Source organism: Quercus lobata, chromosome 3 (genome assembly GCF_001633185.2).
Source record: "Quercus lobata isolate SW786 chromosome 3, ValleyOak3.0 Primary Assembly, whole genome shotgun sequence".
NCBI lineage: Eukaryota > Viridiplantae > Streptophyta > Magnoliopsida > Fagales > Fagaceae > Quercus > Quercus lobata.
Genome location: NC_044906.1, coordinates 1,139,119 through 1,146,505, shown reverse-complemented (window position 1 = coordinate 1,146,505; position 7,387 = coordinate 1,139,119). Strand labels below are relative to the sequence as shown.

At 32.3% G+C, this 7,387-nt stretch overlaps 1 long non-coding RNA gene across 1 annotated transcript; it reads right to left on the bottom strand.

Moving 5' to 3' along the window:
* Positions 1–4,471: 4,471 nt before the first annotated feature.
* On the bottom strand, positions 4,472–6,179 carry LOC115981627. Its single transcript, XR_004089410.1, has 2 exons — positions 5,671–6,179; positions 4,472–4,849 (listed from the first exon to the last, which is right to left on the bottom strand). It is a non-coding gene; the product is annotated as an uncharacterized LOC115981627 (long non-coding RNA).
* Between the last annotated feature and the right edge of the window lie 1,208 nt (positions 6,180–7,387).

Here is a 7,387-nt window from a genome sequence, read left to right as displayed (position 1 = left end):
GTTAAGGATACAAGTTTCTTGAAGATTATAGCGTACTGGTGGACTAGTAAGTCAAAGAAAATTGTACATAGTTTAGTTGGTTTGAGGATACTTTGATGATTTCATCCACCTATCTTTTTCAACCTAACGTTCAATGCAAAACCTGACCTTCAAAGTTTCAAGACTAAGTTATCTTTCTTGGTCTCTGCCCCATTCCAATGCAATTTGTAAACAAAAAGACTAGCACGTGTCGGCATGCGTATGAACTGAGACCATTGCCATGTCGGTCTCTTATCATAATTCATAACTCTACTAATCAACATGTTTTGTGTGGAACCATCTTTATCAAGCAATCCATAAGTTGAGGAATTAAGGTTGTTCTGCTACTGTGGAGTTTAGTTTGTATCCCGACCCAATATGGAAGCGTGACAATTTTAAATGAGATTTGGGCCTGTTTGGTACATGAAATTAAATAATAGTTTTCAATTTTTAAACAATATTACACGTATTTTTACACACTTTTTCACCTACACATATTTCTAAAAAATACAAACAAGGTTACTAGAACAACATTACCAAACAAGCCCAAATTTCTAAGTGTGTGTTTGGGTTCGACTTTATGTGCGTTGCGTTGCGTTTCTGTTTTTTTTTTTTTTTTTCACGCGTTTTCATTTGGAGTATTGCGGTTACTGTTCAATGAACAGTAACCGCAATTGTTGACTTTCTGCAGTGAACAGTGCACATATGTACTGTTTATGGACCCACAAACTCCACTTTTTATCAACTTTTTTATTAAAAATGGGTCCCACGATACTATTTACACATTTAAAAATTATTTTGCTACAGTGTTTTCAGTTTTAAGTTTTCAGTTTCAGCAAAATAAGTTCTATCCAAACAAACCCTAAGTCTTAGTTTATGAGTGGTCCAACTTGGACTGAAAAATTTTTGGCCCGATTTTAGGACATTTTAAACTTGTGGTTTGGGTGGTTTTTTTTTTTTTTTAAATGTTTTTATTTTATTTTTTTATGCTTTAGATTAGAGTTTTTATGTATTAATATACTGTAATTGCCACCTCTGTATTTTTTTTTTGTTTTTTTTTTTTTTGACATGGAACTAAAAACTCAACAATTTCTCAGACATTGGTAAATTGTTGAACCATGAAATTATTTTATGTTATGTGATTGTCTTTATTTATTATCTATTTTTCGTCTCTTGTATTTTTGGTAATTCGTTGAAATAACCTACAAAGGGAATGGATAAATTCCAAGGATGAGATGCGACAATTCGTATTTCAATGAAATAACTATTTTGTCACTTGCCTTTTTCTTTTATCAAAAAGATAAAACTAATGGTGGTACAAAAAGAAGGTGACCAAAAAAAAAAAAAAAAACCAATTTCAACCTTTTGCCACATGGAAATAGGATTTTTACCATTTTGGTGTCCTCTTTTCATTAACTAAAACGTCTCCAACTCATAACCAAAAGCCAAATAAAATGAATACATTAAAGATAGTCATTATAGTAAATTCCTTTAACTCAACTAACAATTAACAAACCCATCTTTTCACATCTACCTACAAGGCTACAACATTCTCTTTTCACTTTCTTTTTCTTTCTTCCATCTTATTTCTGTCAATAGTGACTGACGAAAAGTGATCATGTACAAAACCTAGAACGTCCCATGTTGATGTTGGCAAAATATAGTTGAAACTTGAAAGGTTCATTGATGAAAAGCATATTGGCCAAGAAGAAATTGGCCATATATGTATATAGTTGCCATTTGGACAATCCATGAGAATAGCAGTAAAGATTGGTCCGCTACCTTACAAACAAGACATGCTAATTCTTCAAGATAGAGTCTAATACTTAGAAGTTAGAACCTCACTTGTTGACAAAATATTTCAAGCAATTTTTCAGATGAGAATATTCTTGCTCTCATTTATGATTTTTCTTTAACTTCCATATGGATTTCCAATCCATAGATGTCATTAGTCCTGTGTCTAAGAGCCCTGACTGCTGGTTGGCCAAATAAGCCAATGTCTTTGAGAAAGATCCGTTATTACTAGGGGTCTAAACTCTAGAGGAATGAATCTTCTTTAAGGGAAGAAGGAATATGTATGTTGAAAATATTGATTGTTGTGTTGGAATCAAACAATTCAAATATTTTGTTTCTATCCCAAGTTTTAGTAATATTTTCAACTATTTTTAATATGGTTCTATATTTCTATCCCAAGCCCTAGTAATATTTTCAACTATTTTTAACATGAAATTAGAAATATACTTTATATTATCTAATGTAATGCATCAATTATGGTGTCTTATGTTTGGTTTGAACCACACCCCTACGTCCCCCACTATTTACCCATCCAATATATGTATATAGATCAAAATTGGGTCTGTTACCTAATTAGAGTAGTAATGACCAAACTTTGGGTGCGTTCGGATAAGCTATTGCAAAACGATGTTTTGAATTTAGAATTAGCATTTGTAAAAAACTTATGAGGAGTTGTTATTGCAACATAGAGTTTTGAGTTTTAAAAATGCCTAACTAAACGTACCATTTGAAAATATAAAAAAATGTACCAATTTCCCTTACCATACCTTATAGTCTCTGAGTATAAGGCAATCCCTATTGTGGCAAATGTTTTTTCATACACATATTAGTCCCATAATGCTAAGGCTTAAGGACCACAAATGTTTTACTTGTCTTCATATATTCTGTCTTTGAGAGATTAGGATGTGACTTAACATGCCAAATTGCCAATATAAACGTCATAAATACAATATCCGAAAAAGATGTTTGTAACATCAGTAATTGTCATTCGTATGATGACAAATAAGTTGGGTATAAAAGTAACATTGAGTCGCTTTTGAAATTTCAATGCTTAAATTGAAATAATTGATGTTTTTAAGAATGAAATTGAATATTGTCAAGTAATTTGACATTTTTAATTTTTAGATAAGTAGACATTGAGAATAGTGAGAGGAAGGCAAAATTTTCATATGCGCCCGTCTTATGTGTCTTATATGAAACTAATATGTGAATTCTATAAACTTGAGACTCATATGTCAATCTCACATTAAGAACTACATGTCAATTTCACATAGAACACATGAGACAAGCGCAAGAAATACCTTCTTAAGAGGAAAGAAAGGTACAATTAATTACACTTATTATGCAATCGTTACAAATAAATCCAACCACTAGAATAAATGAAACAGCCATCCCCATCACAAGTTAAAGCATAAATTGGCCCATGAGTTGCCCCGTCCTCGTTCAAACTAGCTTTTTAAACGATCACAACATGGTACACCAAGAATAGTTTTTAACCTTTGGTTGCTATCTAATCTCATATAATCTATATTACAAGTATCCGGAGAAGTAGAATGAGATTTTAAATTACCTTTAAAATTTAAAAAAGCTATTCTTTATTATGAAATAAACATTGTCAATTTTAATTAAATGAAGAGGATTATTTTTATTTTATATTATATTCTGAAGGTGCCCATTGACAATCTATGTCGAGTTTCACTGCTATTAGTGAAAAGTGAAAACAGCCATTGGTTTTTGTGACTGATTGAGTCGAATTTGGTGGCCCTTAAAACTTCTTATCTTGACTTGACAAGTACTTATTGTTATTTTTTTGTGAATATCCTACAAGCCTGCATGAAGCAAAACCCGATTCTTTTTGAACCTGTCACGTATTGGGTTACATATATAATCTCTCATCCCTTCAGCAATGCCCAAAACGTGAGGATGATCAAAGGTTTGCCTAAAGTCATTGAAGCAGCTGAACCTTTTATCCAATTAAGATCAAAATTCAAGATTACTATGTATTTAACAATTCAAAAATCGAAAGCCTTAGTTCTTACGGAGAGTGGATAATAAGAGGTTTTTTTTTTAATATAAAAATAATAAGAGTTTTCTTAATCCATTATAAATCCCAAAGCTATAATGGAGGACCTCCAACCATCAGTTCCACTTCTACCTAATTTTCATATTCATTACTCTGGTTTGAAGTAAATTCAACAGCTCACAAGAATAGTATTTGTGTGTGTGTGTAGTGGCATAAAGTATTTTTCCCTCTAGTTTATCAGTTCTACTTCTACCTAATCCCCTTGTCTCTATTCCGAGCTTTTGTCTTGGCATTTTTTTATTTGTTATGCACCACTAACCTCTATTTAATACTAAAGTGAGTTGTGGACTTGACTCCCCCTTATTTTGAACCTGAGTTGAAAGGTTCAATTTATTAAATTTTCTTAAAACCAGAAAAAAAATTAGTAACAAATTTATTAAAGGCAGTACCAAGGCTTCTAATTGAGTCCAAACGCACGCTAATTAATTGGTTTAAATTTTGATTTGATTTTGATTAACACAAGAACTATCATGTACTGCATAATCATCTCAAGACTTCCAAAAAAAAAAAAAAAACAGTGTAAAGCAAATTGTTAAATGCCAATATTTGCAAACAACCACATTTTGCACAAGAAACTCAAAAGGAATGAAAGCATCGGATTGGATGGTTCATTCAGATCATCACATATATCCAATAGTTATAATTAAAATTAAATGCATACAAATAAATGTCCAATAGCCATTGATAAAGAGAGACATTAAACTGGCACACTAAAAACCAGTATGTCTTTCAATTTTAGTAACTTGTTACTAAGTCCTTCTGCTCTAAAGTAGTCATTATTTTCACATAGCTGATAGATGTAAATCTCTAGATAGTAGTTGCACATGGTGTGTGTATTGGTAGGAAGAAGTTGATTATGGAGGAGGTGGTCCTGGTGGGCCAGGAGGCCCAGGAGGCCCAGGTGGGCCACCAAAGCAATCTTGAAACAACCAGCAACAGCATAAGAAGCTCAGGCTGCAGCCAAAAATATCAAATAAAACAAAGTCATTAAAACCAGGATTGGTACAATAATAATTATATAAATAAAAAAATTTAATTTAATTTTTAAAAAAACTTCAATGTTCCCTTACAAACTCAATCTTAAATAAATAAATAAATAAAACCCTTTCAATATTTTGCCACTAACTTTTAAATTTTTTTAGCCAACATTGAAAAATAAGGCTTGGTTGTTGTCATAGAGATCAATAATCTTATAAATGCAACTTTTTTTTTTCATTATACTCTAATGTTCTATATGTTAGTATATTACGAGTTTGTTATTGAGCCAAGAGTTTTATAACTCGATTGACATCTCCTAATGTTTCTAATAGAGATATCATAAGTTCAAATCCTTCATCCCAACTATCGAATTATCAAGAAATGATTATGTTATTGAAAAAAGGAAAATAGCGTGGGATACTCGATCTTGTAAGCTAGATTAATACTAATTCAAAGCAAAAGTTTTGAAAACTAGAAATATTAAGCTTCAGTGAATTACAAGGACATGAAAAAACAACACCTGTTTCTCATGTTCTACATTTAATATGTCACCTCACAGCTCACCATTCCTTTGAGAATAATAATGCCAACAAACCTTTGAATCTTAATTGATTAATGAGATCATATAACTAAAATAGCAAGGAAGCTTGAGTCCAATAAAGAGAAATTCAAAAAGGTGGAATGCTCAAAATTAAAATTACTTAATAGTAAAAAAAAAATAAAAATAAAATAAAAAAAATAAAAAAAAAATTTAGTAGTAAATTGAAACCAAAACTTAGATGTTAGAATGTACATACCAAGTACCAATCATGTCAAAGAAACCACAGAAGAACGGTGCTCCTGGTCCTGGCCCCCATCCTGGTGGTCCGGGAGGTCCAGGTGGACCCCATCCGGGCGGTCCGGGCGGTCCGGGTGGACCCCATCCAGGTGGTCCTGGCGGTCCTCCTGGTCCTGGACCCCATCCGGGTGGTCCGGGCGGTCCTCCTGGCCCTCCTGGTCCTCCTGGGCCTCCAGGTCTCATTACAAGCTAACTCTTAATGAAATCACCACCACCACCACTGCCACAGTCTCCACCAGAAGAAGGTGCACTCTCAGAACCTTAGAATATGTCTAACATAATATACACAGCAATAACAAAAGTTCCTAGTAGCTCCTTGTAAACTTATATAACTTATGGGGTTTATAGAGGGAATTGCTTAGACTAGAAGCATCCATATGACTACCATGCATTCAAATTTATATCGAACCAATTAGCTATCCTCCAATCTTTTTGTACATGTGACTCTATTTCACCTACTCGTCTCCAAGCTACCAGTCAAGGCCAATCCTCCTTTTGTATAGTCCCATTTTATCACGTATTTCATGGCAAATTTGTCTCAAAGTTATTTGTGCATGCAATGCATTTTCCAAAACACATTAAGCATGAGGCCCAACACAAGGCATGCATGCCACGTAGTGCTTCCACAGAATTCTTGAGATTGTTAATTAGTACAAAGTTTTGTTATTAAATAGAATATATAATTGCCTCTGGATTAGGTGGACAGCCTGGAAATTAGACATCTGCATAAATTAGCTTATGAAATTATTTTGAGACAGTGATGTGGCATTGCAAATAGTCTCAATTTTCTTTCTTTTTTTCTTTTCAGCCTAAAGTAACTATGCCTCCTCATATTTATAGAGCAGCCTCAAGGCTAACCAGATTTTCCAACTGCAGTTCATTTTCTTGAAGATTGGTTTCACCATGGAATTTGATTTAAGTGCAACAATAATGTCAACTCAGGCGATTTGGGCTTTTGAAATCAACTATAAGTGAAATGGACAGCCCCAATCCTCCAACTCCATTGGGTTCTTGTTAAATACTTAAATTCTCTGGTTTTGAAATACTTTGTGCTTTACTGCTATACAGCTATGTTTTTATTTGTGGTTGTTTGCCAATTTCTTTTTTTCTTAAAAAAAAATTGTGTTGTCCAATTTCTTTACATTTTTGTTTATATAACTTTAATGTTGTATTTTTTTATGGGTACGTGCGTTTTTTTTTTGGGTAGAAATGGGTATGTGTTGTTGATTACCTGTTACTGTGCTTTTGCCTAAATGCAAAGTGATAGATTAGTTTAAAGTAAATGTCATATATATTTTATAAAATGGTTTTGTTTGTTGTACATTAATGTATTTATATTTGGTTTAGAGCTTGCTTAATTGTTTGATTTTATCTCACTGATTTTACACCATAAGCTAAAGGAAGAATAATTTATGAGAAAAAAAATATCCACAATTTATGCATATTAAAAAAAAAAAAAATTCAAGATTTGCAAATTGTAATTCAATTATTTATGATTTATCTCAAATTCTAAAATTCTGAAATCTTAAACCCCCTAAAGGATAAAAAATGTGATTCTAAGAAAATAGATATTATTTCCTTGAAACTTATCCTAAATTTTGACAATATAGACAATTTTGAGTGAATGAATTATGAATATAAGATATTTTTTTTACTTAAGAATTATATTGTATTTA